The sequence below is a fragment of the Peromyscus californicus genome, unplaced genomic scaffold (genome assembly GCF_007827085.1).
Source record: "Peromyscus californicus insignis strain IS unplaced genomic scaffold, ASM782708v3 Scaffold_4__1_contigs__length_199733344, whole genome shotgun sequence".
Lineage (NCBI taxonomy): Eukaryota > Metazoa > Chordata > Mammalia > Rodentia > Cricetidae > Peromyscus > Peromyscus californicus.
Window position 1 is genome coordinate 121781272 of NW_026294562.1, and position 15427 is coordinate 121796698.

Here is a 15427-nt window from a genome sequence, read left to right on the forward strand (position 1 = left end):
CTCTGTGTATCACTGGCTGTCCTGTCTCTTTGCAGACCACACTGGCCTGGAATTCACAGAGATCTGCCTGCTCTGGGATTAAAGGCGTGTGCCACCACTGCCCAGCATATCTTTGTTTTTGTTTTTTGTTTTTTTTTTTGTTGTTAGTGCTAGGATTTTTAGGAGCATGCCACTATAGACCCAAAACATCCATCAGCTAGAAGCTGGCTTCCTTGTCCCTAGGTCTTGAGAGGGATAACCAGGTGGAGTGTTATCAGAGGAGCCATCTTCTTCCCCAAGACTCTGTCCTCACACCTAGCAGACCGAGAAGCACCCTTTGGGCTCACATGCCCTTTCTCCCTGTACCACTCACTTTCAGAATTCTGTAGAAGCCAAGCATCACCCCAATGCTCAATTCACACTGAAGCACAAATAAACTTGTGTCTCCTGCCTTCTTTTTTAGACTAAAAAACATTTTAATTCATGAGAGAGTGAGTGTGTGTGTGTGTATGTGTGTGTGTGTGTGTGTGTGTGTGTGTGTGTGTGTGTGGTGTGTGTGTGTGTGTATGCCACATGAAGGACCAGATGAGGGAATTACAGGCAGTTGTGAGGAACCATGTGTGTGCTGGGGACCAAAGCTGAGTCCTCTGCGAGAGTACTAAGCACTCTTAAGTACTGAACCATCTCTCCAGCTTCGTGATCTAGGACTTTTGAACCTCCTTCCCCCACTTCCTAATGCTAAAATTAGAGGAATGTGCTACTATACCCATTTTTTTTTTTTTTTGATAGGGTTTCTTTGTGTAGCCCTAGCTGTCCTGGAACTAGCTCTGTAGACCAGGCTGGCCTCAAACTCAGAAGTCTGCCTGCCTCTGCCTCCCGAGTGCTGAGATTAAAGATGTGTGCCACCACTACCCAGTACATCAGCCACCATCACCCAGCCATTATACTCAATTTTAAGGGTCTCTAGGGATTGAACCCAGGGCCTCTTGAATGCTAGGCCAGCACTCTACCAAGCAAGGCACATCCCCAGTCCAAGTATTTAGGGCACCTTCTTTTTCCCATTCTGTCCCCACTTAGGACATCCATACCTGAACCTGACTCCCAGCTACTCAAGAGGCTCCTACAGAAGAATCTAAGGTTCAAGGCCTGTCTGAGCAATTAAAACCTTAAAGGGCATCTATTTATTCATGGGAGGGGGTGCCACAGCAGGTGTGTGGAGGTGAGAGGGGTACAGGGGTAGCTCTCTCCTTCACCTGCGTGGGTCCTGGGGGTTGGACGCAGATGATCGGGCTTGGCACACGTGCTGTTCCCTGCCGAGGCATCGTGCCAGCCCCGACTGAAATCTAGCTGAAGTTCCTTCCCCATGTGCAACCCATTCTTCTCCAGGCTCAGTCTCTGCTTCCACCTTCTTAGAAAGCCCCCCCAGCCCCCGCCAGTCAGTCATGGAAGCTTCGGGCCCCACAGAATCTTTATCCGTTTGCACTAGAATGGGGCGCTTGCTGAGTTGGGTACATCCTGTGCCCGCCTCTGGCAAGAAAACAAACTCAGCATTCCTCCTGCCAGGGCATTTCCAAGCCCTGCCCCACCCCACCCCCATCTTCATGGTTCGGCATGCCAAGAGGCCTTGCCTGAGAATCTTGGCACCTGTCCCGCTAGCTGGGTCTGGGTTTTGGAGAGAGAGGTCTGAACTCTAGCAGCTGCTGTTTGCAGTTCTCTGACTCTGCCTGACTAATACAGACATGATCCCCTACTTCCTTTGGAGGTGCTGGAGGTAGAACCCGGGGCATCATGCATGCTAGGCAAGTGGTCTGCCAACTGAGCTATACACCCAGTGTTCTTACAGTGTGCTTAGTTACAACATTGAATTACGCAGCAAAGAGTGAAACCCACTAAATCTTCTATGGAATCTGTATTCTTCCCAATCTGGAAAGCTAATCCTTTCAATCACCTATCCTGCCTCTTGGGAATCTGGGCAAACAGCACACAGGCCTTAATTCCCCTATTGCCTTGCCCTTGACAGACCTGACTAGTGGATCACAGAACTCTTTCTCCATGGGCATTTGTACAGGCACTACTGCTAGGTCAGAGAGGAAACCTATTAGCCTCCTAATAATATTGTCCTAAATTATTATTATTATTATTATTATTATTATTATTATTATTTTATGGTTTTTCGAGACAGGGTTTCTCTGTGTAACTTTTAGAGCCTGTCCTGGAACTCACTCTGTAGACCAGGCTGGTCTTGAACTCACAGAGATCCTCCTGCCTCTGCCTCCTAAGTGCTGGGATCAAAGGTGTGCACCACCACTGCCGGGCTCAGATCTAAATTATTGTAGAGGAAAATCCGGCTTAAAGACAAATTAACAGGGCCAGTGAGGTGGCTCAGCTGGTACAGGTGCCTCTGAACCTGAAGAAGAGTTTGGTCTCTGAGACACACATGTGAAAGGAGAAAACCAACTCCTAAATGCTGCCCCCGGCCTCCACGTGTGTGCCAACACACATACATATGCATACATACAAATAAAGAAATAAGTGTCTTGGGGCTGGAGAGTGGTCAACCATGAAGAGCACTGACTGTTCTTCCAGAGGACCTGGGTTTGATTCCCAGCACTCATATGGCAGCTCACAACCATTTGTAAATCCAGTTTGAGGGGATCTGATGTCTTCTTCTGGTCTCCATGGACACCAGGCATGCACATGATACAAATGATACATTATACACAGACATACATGTAGGTAAAACACCCATAAACATAAAAAATAAGTAAAAGAAATATCTTGCACTCACACATGTACACACACACACACAAAAAAAAAAACTTTTAAAAATTTAAGAAAAGGCCTGGAGAGATGACTCAGATGTTAAGAGCACTGGCTGCTCTTCCAGAGGTCCTGAGTTCAATTCCCAACAACCATATGGTGGCTCACAACCATCTGTAATGAGATCTGGTGCCCTCTTCTGGTGTGCAGACAGAACACTGTATACATGATAAATAAATCTTTAAAAAAAATTTTTAAAGAAAAAACTGGATGTTATACACTTTTAATTCTGCACTTGGAAGTCAGAAGTGAGCAGATCTTTGAGTTCGAGGCCAGCCCAGTGTAGAGAGGGAGTTCCAGGACAGCCAGGGCTACCCAGAGAAACCCTGTCTTGGGAAAAAGAAAGAAAGGAAGGAAGGAAGGAAGGAAGAAAGAAAGAAAAGAAAAAAATGTAAGCCAGGCAGGTGTCCACACCTTTAATCCTAGCACTTGGGAGGCAGAGGCAGGAGGATCTCTGTGCATTCAAGGCCAGCCTGGTCTGCAGAGTGAGATCCAGGACAATCAGGGTTACATCGTGAGGCCCTAAACGAACAACTTTAAAACAAGAACAACAACAACAAAAACCAACAAAACCAACACAAAGGCAAACAGCCAATACGGGCAGTGAATACTCAGGCCTACTCCAAGGATTCCCTGCCCCCAACAACAAAGCCCTCCAGAGGGCTTGGAACATGAAGACACACACCCAGACCAAAACCAAAAAACCCAAACCAAAAACTGTTGACCAGGACCAGGAACTCTTGGTCTTTTGGATGCCAAATAACTAGCTTCCTCATTCTGCAAGGGGGGTCATTGAGTGCTGAGTGACAGCAGATGAGTGGGCTCAAGGCTGCTCACATGTAGGGGAAAAAAATGACAGAAACCTTCATGCAGTGGCTGGGCCCCTAAGGAGCTGTCCCTAGAACCAGAAGAGGGAGATTGTCGCCCCCTGGTGGCAAAGTCAGCAAGAACTAGGAAAAAAAGTGTGTTTAAGGTTGCAGGCATTACGGGCACTCAAGGAATCTACAGAGATGGTTGTAGGCTCTGACGCCTGTGGGAACTGTCTCACATCTGTGTTACTTCTTCCTTGAGTTGCTTCTGGGTATGAGCTGGTTGGGTTTTTTTTGTTTTTTTTTTGTTTTTTGTCAACTTGACACAAGCTATAAGGTCATCTGGAAAGAGGGAAGCTCAGTCGAGAAAACGCCTCCATTAGATTGGCCTGTAGTCAAGTCTTTCCGGGCATTTTCTTGATTAGTGCTTAATGTAGGAGAGCCCAGACCATAGTGAGCCATGCTACCCCTGGGCAGATGGCCCTGGGGTTTTGTTGGTTTATTTGTTTTTGTTTTGTTCAAGATAGCTTTCCTCTGTGTAACCTGGCTGTCCTAGAACTCGCTGGCCTCGAACTCACAGAGATCTGCCTGCCTCTACCTCCCGAGTGTTGGGATTAAAGGCATGCGTCACCGTTGCCTGGCATGGTCCTGGTTTTTATAGCAAGCTGACAGAGCCATGGAGAGCAAGCCAGTAAGCAGTGTTCCTCTGTGGCCTCTGTTTTAGTTCACGCCTCCAGGTTAATGTTCTGTTTCCCCTTCACGATGGACTACCTATCAACCGGATAAGCAAATCCTTCCCTCCCGGGCTGCTAAGGTTATGGCATCTCTCGCGGCGATCCTTCCAGAACACGTCTTCTGCTACTGTGGCTTTGCTGAGAATGCTTAGTGGTGAACGGCATATCAGGAGTGCAAACAGTCATGTGGAAGCCGAGGCTGTCAGGAGGAGACAGGAAACAAAAATACTGCTGGAGAACGGACTCAGTTTAGTTCCACAGCTGGATCTTGGGGTAAAGTCTGGGGCTTCGTCCGGTGGCAGGCAAGGTAGCGCTGTCCTCTAGCTCATGTTTCTCAAGTCACTAGGATAAGAATAGTCTCTGCTTCAAAGGGTCTGTGTGAGGCCTAAGTGGGGTCATTCTAGAACAAGGCCCTAGGTAGGTACCTTCGCAGAGACACTGTGGGCAGTAGTTAGGTGGGATCAGGGGCTGTTTGCAGCCAGGATCCGAAACCCACCAGGGAGGGCTGATGGGTGTTTCCTCACCCAAGAATGCAGGGGTCACGGGGCTGAGAGCAGGAGCCACGTCCCAGCTACTGCTCTCCTGGCCATCTGGACGACCTTGGGAACACCTGACAAGGGGACATGGCCAGTGGCTGGCCACAGTGCTCTCCAGGAGGCAAGTCTCCGCGTTGCTGGGATTGGGGCTCTACCGTAGGGGGAGGTGCCCACAATGAGAATGCTAAATCCCTCTGGAGCCAGGGAAGGAAAAGGTCACCTTTTGTGCTGTGTCCCAGGGGAGAAGCAGCCACCCCCACCCGTGCTTAAGCACGTGAGGCCTGCAGATGGCACTCTCCAGTTGCCATGGGGCTGTTACTACACTTGATCACCAGCTCCTGAGAAGAGCCTCTGTGGTGGGAGCTGTGCCTGGAGCCACTTGTGCTGGCTCGGGAGAGGTTGATGCTTCGGTTCACCAGAAGTGTGACTGCCACTGGGTGGTGCACACCTTTGACCCCAGCACTGGGGAGGGAGAGGTCAGCCTGGTGTGTAGTGGGTCCCAGGACAGCCAATACACAGTGAGACTCTGTCCCAAAACAAACCAAGAAGTCCGCCTGCCTGTCTTTAAGCACCTGTGCTGTGGCTGATGCTGGGGTGACTCACTTTGACAGTCACCCCCACTGTGAGGTGCTGAGATGGCATCAGAGGGGACCTTTGAAGGGTGAATGGGCCAAGTGACATGTGCCTGTAATGTCTGCACTCAGGAAGGTTCACCCAGGGAGAGTGTGAGTTTGAAGCCAGCCTGGACTACAAAATGAGATCATGTCTCAGAAGAAGTGGGGAAATGGGAGGAGGGGCTGGGAGGAGGAGGAGGAGGAGGAGGAGGAGGGAGGGAGATGGATTGGGGAGGATGGAGAGGAGGGCAAAGGACAGGAGGAGACAAATGGATTCCAGGTTTGTCTTTCTGCTTTCTCACAAGTTTCTGTGTTCTCCACCTGCCCCGGGTGGACAGGCCTTTGGGTATCCCCACTCCAATGTCCAAGTGAACTGCGGAGAATGTTCAAATCTTACCGCTCCTACACTGCGCAAGGGAGAATGATGAAGCCCTGACTGATGGTAGAGCCCTGACTGGTGATAGAGCCCTGACTGGTGATAGAGCCCTGACTGGTGGTAGAGCCCTGACTGGTGGTAGAGCCCTGACTGGTGGTAGAGCCCTGACTGGTGATAGAGCCCTGACTGGTGATAGAGCCCTGACTGGTGATAGAGCCCTGACTAATGGTAGAGCCCTGACTGATGGTAGAGCCCTGACTGGTGGTAGAGCCCTGACTAATGGTAGAGCCCTGACTGATGGTAGAGCCCTGACTGATGGTAGAGCCCTGACTGGTGATAGAGCCCTGACTGATGGTAGAGCCCTGACTGGTGGTAGAGCCCTGACTGGTGATAGAGCCCTGACTGGTGGTAGAGCCCTGACTGATGGTAGAGCCCTGACTGACGGTAGAGCCCTGACTGGTGGTAGAGCCCTGACTGGTGGTAGAGCCCTGACTGATGGTAGAGCCCTGACTGGTGATAGAGCCCTGACTGATGATAGAGCCCTGACTGGTGGTAGAGCCCTGACTGGTGGTAGAGCCCTGACTGGTGATAGAGCCCTGACTGGTGATAGAGCCCTGACTGATGGTAGAGCCCTGACTGATGGTAGAGCACTGGCCATGCACTCCTTGTTGAAGCTTATTTAGTTCTTACATACTTAGCATGTGGTTGGTGCAACCTATTACTCTATTTTATAGATGATAAAATGAGCTGCAGAGAGGGTAAGCAAGTCTCTGCAAGACAACCATCTGGTTGAGCCATTAGTTCATCGATGAAGAAGAAGGTCATAATCTGATCCTGACCTCTGGGAAGCAACTCAGCCACTCTCCTTCCTGAAGCTTTCATCCAGCACATGGTGTTGATCTTAGTCACATGCAATAACATTAGTGTGGCCTCATAAAACATCCTGGGGCTGGGGAGACGGCTCAGCTGTTAAGAACACTTGTTCACGAGGAGGACCTGGGTTCAGCTCTCAGAACCCATGTGACTCACAACCACCCATAGCTCCAGTTTCAGGGGATCTGATGTCTTCTGACCTCTGAGGGCACCAGGCAGAATGTGGCACACAGACATACATGCAGGCAGAACACCCATACACATACACATAAAATAGATAAACTGCCCCAGGGGCTAACAACGCTAAACACTACACCTAAGACACAGAATAGGCCCTGACTCGAGACCTTTCGAAAACTTTTTCCCCTTAGTTTTTCTTATTTATTTATTTATTTATTTATTTAATTTATTTTTTTTTTTTGAGACAGGGTTTCTCTGTGTAGCCCTGGCTGTCCTGGAACTCACTCTATAGACCAGGCTGGCCTCGAACTCACAGAGATCCGCCTACCTCTGCCTCCTGAGTGCTGGGATTAAAGGTGTGTGCCACCATTGCATGGCAGTTTTTAATTTGTAAAGGGTGTGCGTGTGTTATGCAGGTGCACACATATCACAACACGTTTGTGGAGGTCACAGGACAATGCTCCAAAGTAGGTTCTCTCCTGTTACCTCGTGGGCTCTGGGGATCAAACTCCAGTCATTGGGCTACATAACAGCACCTCTACCAGCTGAGTCATCCCAGCAGCCCTAGGAAATTGTAATGAATATACAGTACTGTCCTGGAGTTAATGATTCACTGTGTCATTGAGGTGACACTTGTAAATTAATCAGTTATTAATTAGGAATTGAGATTCAGCTATGGCATCAACTCAGCTCAGACTGGTGCCTAGCTGGGTGTGCTGGGTACAAGCCTGGAGTCCCAGACTTTAGACACGGAGGAGGGAGGGTCAGGGGTTCAAGGCCATCCTCAGCTACAGAGTGAGTTTGAGAGTTCAAGAGAGCTGGGCAGTGGTGGGGCATGCCTTTAGTCCCAGTGCTCAGGAGGCAGAGGCAGGAGGATCATTGTGAGTTCAAGGCCAGCCTGGTCTACAGAGTGAGTTCTAGGACAGTCAGAGCAACACAGAGAAACCCTGTCTCAAAAAAAAAAAAAAATAGAAAGGGAGATATTCAAGGCTTCAAGGCTAGTCTAAGCTACATGAGACTTCCTCAACAAGCAAACCAAATGAAAAAGGAGGAAAAGAAAGGAAAGAGAGAAAAAAGTTTCACCTCGCAGCTTCACAGCTTTTTGCAAGATGGAAACAGTTACTAGTCAGCTTTGGCTGACTCGGGAGCTACTGCTACTCAAGGGGAGGCACGTGATGACGACCAGGCTGGGTTTAAAACAATTTCAGGCCCAGCATGGAGGTGCACGCCTTTAATCTCAGCGCTCGGGAGGCAGAGGCAGGCGGATCTCTGTGAATTCGAGGCCAGCCTGGGCTACAGAGCGAGTTCCAGCTTAGCCAGGGATACACAGTGAGACCTTGTCTCAAAACAAACCAACCAACAAACAAATAAATAAAATAAAGTTAAAACATCTAAGGCTGGGCATTGAGATGCATGCCTCAGTACTCACGAGGCAGAGGTGGATCTCTCTGAGTTCTAGGATAGCCTGGTCTACATAGTAAGTTCCAGGCCAGTCAGGGTTGTCTCAAAGAAAATAAAATAGAACCATCTACAGAGCAGGGTGTCTTGGGAGGCTGAGGCAGGAAAACTGCTATGAAGGTGAGGCCAGCCTGGGATAGTGAGTTCTCTGCCAGCTCGTGCTACATAGTCTCAAAACAAAACAAAATAAAACAACCCCAACCAAAAACAAGCCAAAGTTTCAGGTAATGGATATGTTAATGAGCTTCAGCAATTATTCAACTTGGTACTAGTAAATAACATCACTGTATAAATGCATTCAACTATAATTTGTCTATTTCTAATTTAAAAAAAAAGTCAATGACTAGTAGAAGACTGTTAAAGGAACCCAAAGGGAAGCCACACGAAGGCCACAGAGGAATGGACACAACCATAACCGGGCCTGGGACAAACAACCTCTCCAGTCAGCCTCAGACCATTCAAACCCATGTCTGCTGCTGAGGCCACTCAGATTGCGGGCATTTGCTGTGGCAGTGTGGTACGTTAGCACAGTCGGCAGCCCAGGGTGAACTCATCCTGCCCCGCTGTCTGGCTGCTAGGCTAGGCTTCTTTGCAACAGATTTTATTTGTTTTTATTTATTTATCTATTTATATTTTTTGAGACAGAGTCTCTCTACAAAGCCCTGGTTGTCCTGGAATTCACTATGTAGACCAAGCTGGCCTTGAACTCAGAGAGCTCTGCTTCCCAGGTGCTGGGATTAAAGGTGTGAACCACCACTTCTGGCTGCTATGCATATTTTTAAAGATAAATTTATTTATACTGTGAGATGATTCAGTGGATAAAGACCTGGTGACCTGAATCTGATTTCCAGAACCCATATGTAAAGAGAGACCAACTCTACAAGATTGTCCATAGATCTGCCATGTCATGAATTCCTCCATCCCAGACAAGAAAAACAAACAAACAAACAAACAAATAAAAAAGCTAGGCCCAGGCATGGTGGCACATGACTTTAATCTCTGCATTCTGAAGGCAAAGACAGGTGGATCTCAAAGAGAACTCTATGAGTTCAAGGCCAGCCTAGTTTATTTACCTGTTTCTCCCAACTCCCTCTTCCTTTTTTTTCCAGGACAGGGCTTCTCTGTGTAGCCCTTGGCTGTCCTAGAACTCGCTCTGTAGAGCTGAAAGGGACCACTTGATTGAGATGCAGAATTCCAAGATGAGCTAGGGTGTGGCACAGCCATTAAGTAGATAAGGAATAAAATGAGCTTCATATTCTAGCCCAGGCAGAGGGGGTGGGGAGAGGGAGCAAGAAGGAGGAAGAGGGAAGGAGGGAGAGCCTTAACATAGGGACATTATTATACAAGACTTCTCTAGAGAGTTTCAATTTTTAAAAATTCTACTTCCAAGTTGGGCATGCCTTTAATCTCAGAACTCAGGAAGCAGGTGGATCTCTGTGAGTTCAAAGCCAGCCTGGTCTACAGGGTGAGTTCCAGGACAGCCAAGGCTACATAGAGAAACCCTGTCTTGAAAAATAAATAAAAAGGGCGGTGGTGGTGCATGCCTTTAATCCCAGCACTCGGGAGGCAGAGGCAGGTGGATCTCTGTGAGTTCGAGGCCACCGTGGTCTACAGAGCAAGATCTAGGACAGGCACTGAAACTACACAGAGAAACCTTGTCTTGAAAAACAAAACAAGACAAAAAAAACTTGGGCTGGGGATTAAGCTCAGCAGTAGAATACTTGTCTAGCAGATATGAGACTCTGAGTTTATCCCAAGTACCACAAAAAAAAAAAAAAAAAATGAAGGAATACCACAACCAACTCAGCTATATGTGCATACACACAGAACATGTGATCAAATAAAAGAAAGAAAGAAAGAAAGGAAGAAAGAAAGAAAGAAAGAAAGAGCCAAGCACACTGTCTCAAAACGAGAATGAAAGTAAAAGGCTTGAAAACAAATGTTCAGTTTTTATAAAATATTTTTTTAATTTTTACTTTATGTGCATTGGTGTTTTGCCTGAGTGTGTGTCTGTGTGAGGGTGCCACAACCCTTGGAACCTGGAACGGGAGTTCCAGACAGTCTTGAACTGTCGTTTAGGTGCTGGGAATTGAACCCAGGTCTTCTGGAAGAGCAGCCAGTGCTCTTAACCACTGAGCCATCTCTCCAGCTCCCCCAAATTTTCTATTTTGATGTTTAACACAGTCCTTAGATAGCCCAGGGTGGCCTTGAACTCATGATTCTCAGGGTTGGTTCCCAGAGTTATGGAATTACAGATCTGAACCATCGCAACCACGAAGGCTTTGAAAAGCCCCAAGGAAGCTGATGTATCAATACAATGTAGTTCACAGTGATTAGAGACAAAGGCAGCTTACCAGCTAAGAGCAGAGTGCTCCGGATGGTTAGCCTCCACTCAGCTTGCTTTGTGGCTCCTGTTTCTCCCCTCCAAGGCTGAAATTCAGGCAGACACCACACCTGTTTGGCCTTTTATGTGGGTTTTGGGAATTCAAACTCTGGTCCTCACAAGTGTACAGCAAGCCCTTCTAACCACTGGGCCATCTTCCCAGCCCTCTTTTCTTTAAAAAAAAAAAAATTGTTTCTGAGAATTTCATATAGGATTACTTTATTTATATCATCTCCACCCTACAGTCTGCCCCTTCAGCTCTTTCTATGTCCCACAAATCCCTTTCAGCTCAGCTCCAAGACTTCTTTAATTACACACACACACACGCGCGCGCGCACACACACTCACACACACACAACCTGAGTTCATTGAATGTTGCTGATATGCGGCATATGTAGTTAAGGCTTCCCACTTGGGACTGTATAACCTATGGGGGGCTCTCACCTGGAGAAGACTGATTCATCCTCTTAGCATCTAGGGGTGGAGTCTGGTGAGATTCCCCCATCCATGTTGGCATGTTAACTGGTGTTGTCATTATCTTTTTTTTGGTGTGTGTGTGGGAGTTTGAGATGGTCTCTCTGTGTAGCCCTGGCTGTCTGGGACTCATTCTGTAGACCAGGCTGGCCTTGAACCCACAGATCCACCTGCCTCTGCCTACCAAGTGCTGGGACTAGAGGTGTGCGCCGCCACACCTAGCTTATGCAGATATTATTTAGGCAGCCATATTGTTGAGATTTCATGAGTGCTGCTTCCTGTCATAGACATCATTTCACAGCAGACATCCTGGTCCTCTGGATCTACAACTTTCTTCATCCCCTCTCCCATGGAGCCTCTTTTTTTTTAGGTGACTATTATTATTATTGTTGTTGTTGTGTGTGGTCGGGCATGTGCACAGCACACAAGTAGAGGTTAGTGGACAGTTTTTTGGAGTGATTCTCTGTTTCCGCCTTGATTTCTAGGAATGGAACTCAGTCTGTTGGGTTTGTCTTTTTCTTTCTTTCTTCCCCTTTCCTTCTCCTGCTTTTTTGAATAGAATCTCATATAGCCCAGAACTCAATACATAGCAGAGGATGACCTTGAACTCTCCATCCTCCCTTCTTTACCACCTGAGTGCTAGGACAGCCTGCCCCCCCCTTTTTTTTCCTGGGCTGGAGAGATGACTCAGTGGTTAAGAGTACTGGCTGCTCTTCTGGAAGAACTGAGTTCAATTCCCAGCACCAACATGGCAGCTCACAATCTGATGACCTCTTTTGGTGTGCAGATATACACGCAGACAAAGCACCTATGAAATAAAATACACAGATAAGCCGGGTGGTGGTGGTGCACGCCTTTAATCCCAGCACTCGGGAGGCAGAGGCAGGCGGATCTCTGTGAGTTTGAGGCCAGCCTGGGCTACAGAGCGAGTTCCAGGATAAGCTCCAAAGCTACACAGAGAAACCCTGTCTCGAAAAACCAAAAATAAAATAAAATAAAATACATAGATAAATAAATCTTTGAAAATTATATTGTGCTGAGTGATGGAGGTGCACGACTTTAATCCCAGCACTCAGGAGGCAGAGCCAGGTGGATCTCTATGAGTTTGAGGCCAGCCTGGTCTACAAAAGGGAGTTCCAGGATAGCCAGGGCTACACAGAGAAACCATGTCTGGATAAAAAACGGTCTGCGACTGGCAGACCTCGAAGATCTGCCCAATGGAGGACAGCAGACAGCGTGGACCTCTCCACCCTTTCCCCAAGCCTCTGAATAAAGTGTTTTGACTCTAAAAAAAAAACTAAACTAAACAAAATTATTTTATGTTTGTGTGTGTTTTTTCTTGTATGTATGTATACCATGTGTGTGCCTGGTGCCCATAGAAATCAGAAGATGGCATCAGATCTCTTGAAACTGAAGTTATGGATGTTTGGTGGCTGCTGGAAACTGAATGCAGATCCTTTGCAAGAGCAATAAGTGCTCTTTACCACTGAGCCATCTCTCCAGCCACTAGGCTAGTCTTTAATTTTTGTATTCTATTCATATTATTTTAAATTTTGTGTATATATGTGTGGGTCTCTACATGTGACTACAGATGCCCTTAGAGGCCTTGTAGCTCTTGGAGCTGGAGTTACAGGTGGTTGTGAGGCACCTGGAGAAGGTACTGGGAACTCGGAACTCTGCAGGATCGGCAAATGCTCTTAACCACTGAGCCATGCCTCCAATCCTCTCCTCTCCTTTTCCCTTTGGTAACAAAGTATACGAGTGATAGCTTTCCTGGTTGCACTGTAGAGTTGGAAACAGTATCCACATGGGGTGCGGTCCCCCCACCACCCACCCATCTTGGGTTTTTTGTTTATTTTTCTTTTTGTCTTTTTCCTTTGTGGGGATTGAACCCAATCAGGGCCTCATACATGCAAAAGCTCTACCATGAAGTCTTCAAACTTGTTCTCTGTGTACATGTGTGATGGTGCACCTGTGTATATGCCCAGGTGTGTGCATGCGTGTGTGTGTGTGTGTGTGTGTGTGTGTGTGTGTGTGTGTGTGTGTGTGTGTATGTGTGTGTGTGAGGTCAACTTCAGAAACTGATTCTCTCCCTCCACCTTGTGGGGCTGGAGGCTCACATTCCAGTTGTTAGGCTTGACAGCAGGCACCATGACCCTCTGAGGCTTCTGCTAACTTTCTTTCCCTTCTTTTCTTTTTCCTCTCTCACTGTGTCGCTCAGACTATCCTGGAACTCCTGGTGTATCCTAGGCTGGCCTTGAAGTTTTGCTAACCCTTTGTCTAAGCCTTACCAAATCCTGAGATTACAGGCCTGTGTCCCCTCACCCGGCCTTCAATCTCTATTTCCCTATCACATCACAAACAGTGGCTTTGAGTAGCCGCACGTCCTGTGTCTCCTTACACCTGGTGCTCATTCCTGTGGGCAGATGCTGCAACCGAAACTGCTGGATTGGAGGTCTGGGCACTTCAAAATGGAGGACTGTTATGGAGTTGCCCTCAAGACGCTGCTGCTGTAGCCGGCACTTTCTGCCCCATGTTCACTATATTTTAATATATAATAACTGCGTACGTGTCCCTCTCCCCCACACCCCTGAAGATTAAGGTCCTCTCAGGAAGGAATGTGCTCCATCCCTATGCCAGCCTTGGCAAGTCACGGAGGCCCAGCACATGTCCTCTGTAGGAGGCAGCATTTCAGCACTGCGCGGGAAGCTCGTTAGCCCCGGAACTCCTCCAGTAGCTGGCACTGCTACCCCCCATTTGCAGCTAGGGAATCGAGGTTCCCGGAGGCTGTGACTCCAGGCAATGAGACCCTAATGATACAAATTCCATCTGCAAGCTGGCAGAAACTCCACTCTCTGAAAGTTTCCTGCCAACTTAGTAATGTTGCATCTGGCCCATGGTGATGGCTGTCAACCATTTCTCTTTTTGACTCTTGCTTGCTGAATTTAGGAATGTTTAGGATTAGTTTAAACGACAGAACGCTCATGGAATTCAATAGTATTTCAACATCTTCCAGCACTGTGTGGAAGCAGGAAGATCAGAAATTTGAGGCCTTATCTCAAAAAAAAAAAAAGTCGTCCTCATGATGTAATTATGTCCCCAAAACACCACCTCCTAACAGCATCACCAGGGGAATAATCGCGCAGCATCCGAATTGTGGGGGCGCAAGGATATAGGCCAAAGCATCCACCCAGCAGACCAGCACTGGATTGGGCTGTGAGAGGGTAAAGCAGCCATTTGACTTGGAAAGAGGCAGTGCAGGCACAGGCCACAGAGCTTTCCAGCTGTTATTGCACTGGTCCATGGGAGAGCTGCCGCAGGAATCTGAGCTGCAGAGTGACTGCTGGAGCCAGGCTTCAGGGAGAAGGTGCTGGAAACAGGCACAGGACAGACTGGGAGATCACCATAAATAGCTCGCTCAGCTATCAACATTCGCCTCCTGTTTTCCACTTTCTAATAATGGCACTGCCATTCTTCAGCCTTCCAGAGGGAGGTCTGACTCACCCCAACTCCTCTCCTGCCAGGCAGCCTGTGTTCAGGCAGTTACTGCTCTACCTCTGCGGGCCCATCCTTTTTGGAAGTCCTCTTGTCTTTGGCCCAGGGACTTAGGTCTCTTCCCAGGTGAGAGCCCCTGCCTCTCAACACGTCTTTATTTCTGTTTTGGGGAGCCTACACTCTGCTTACAAGCACACCACAAAACACATGCCTGGAGTGTAGGTTGGATGAAGCTTGAGGCACCCGCTCCATCAGCCTGTGGTCTGGACTCCTCACATTCTTAGTGGATATTCCACCCACATACACACCCCCAGGGATGCTCCTCCAGCACAGGGGACTTTCTTCTGGATGTCTCATATGCCATCAAATCTCCTCTTGGAAGTACAGTAATCTCAGTCCTGGGAAGTGGACTCAGGGGAGCCAGGAGTTTAAGGTCATTCTCCAGTACATAGTAAGTTTGAGACCAGCCTAGGCTGCGTAAGACCTTGTTTAGAAGCAACAACAAATAACAATAATAAAATGAAATAAGGAAGGAAGCTCTTGGGATCCTCTTCTTGTCCCTGGACCTGTGATGACTGCGTCTATACACATCGAGTTCTAAGAGGGTGGAGAGGGAGTAATACAGGCATTTTTGCCCCTCCTTAGAGAACTTGTATATGACCTCAACTCGATCATGAAATGGAGTTTAACTTTAAA

The 15427-nt window shown here is 47.9% G+C and overlaps 1 pseudogene; it reads left to right on the forward strand.

The window, feature by feature from the left end:
- LOC128123948 (fibrous sheath-interacting protein 2-like) overlaps positions 1-13752 on the forward strand; it is a 93771-nt pseudogene extending 80019 nt beyond the window's left edge.
- Positions 13753-15427: the final 1675 nt, after the last annotated feature.